This window comes from Microtus ochrogaster, unplaced genomic scaffold (genome assembly GCF_000317375.1).
Source record: "Microtus ochrogaster isolate Prairie Vole_2 unplaced genomic scaffold, MicOch1.0 UNK8, whole genome shotgun sequence".
Classification (NCBI taxonomy): domain Eukaryota; kingdom Metazoa; phylum Chordata; class Mammalia; order Rodentia; family Cricetidae; genus Microtus; species Microtus ochrogaster.
In genome coordinates, this window is record NW_004949106.1 from 1,346,941 (window position 1) to 1,347,609 (window position 669).

Below are 669 nucleotides of genomic sequence, written 5' to 3' on the forward strand. Positions count from 1 at the left end.
GAAGTCAGAGGATAATCATGAGAGTCAGCTCTCTCCTTCTACCATATCGTCCCCAGGGATAAAACTCAGGCTGTCAAACTTGGCAGCCATTGTCTTTATCCGCTGAGCCATCTTACTGGCCCACCATTTTCTCTTCAAACTTCAGGGTCCAGAGGATGGAACGGGGCTGGTAAAGAGTGAGTTAAAGCCAGGCTCTACCCTCATAGGTGAGGCTCATTCTGCTAGAAAGAAGTCACAGAACAGATAACAGCCAAGAGCAGGTCGTCAAGCCTTTGCGTCTAGAATATATGGCTAAACCTTTTAAAATTTGTGTTGGATCAGGATCTGCTTCATATCCTTGGTGTTTTCAGCACCCAGTGGTGAGCCTGCTGGAAATGCCCGAGAGCTTTCCATTCTCTCCAGTTTATTCTAATAGAAGCCAAAAATTTACCGTATTGTTGGCAGCAACAACACTGGACTGAGACTATGCTCATTTTCCACAAACACTTTTATGTGTGGCTCTGGGGCTGTCTCTTAACTACTGTGCCTTCTCTCCAGTCCCAGCACCATTTAAACCGCTTAAACCGAGTAACAAACAACATATACGCCAATGGTGGAGCGGCTAAATAAAGGAAGGCAAGTCCACATCACAGTCATGGAAAAAAATGAAGCTCATCGCAAACTCCGAGC

The 669-nt window shown here is 45.7% G+C and overlaps 1 protein-coding gene across 1 annotated transcript in view; it reads right to left on the reverse strand.

Moving 5' to 3' along the window:
- LOC101990377 (aldehyde oxidase 2-like) overlaps positions 1-669 on the reverse strand; it is a 73,040-nt gene that overhangs the window by 26,347 nt on the left and 46,024 nt on the right.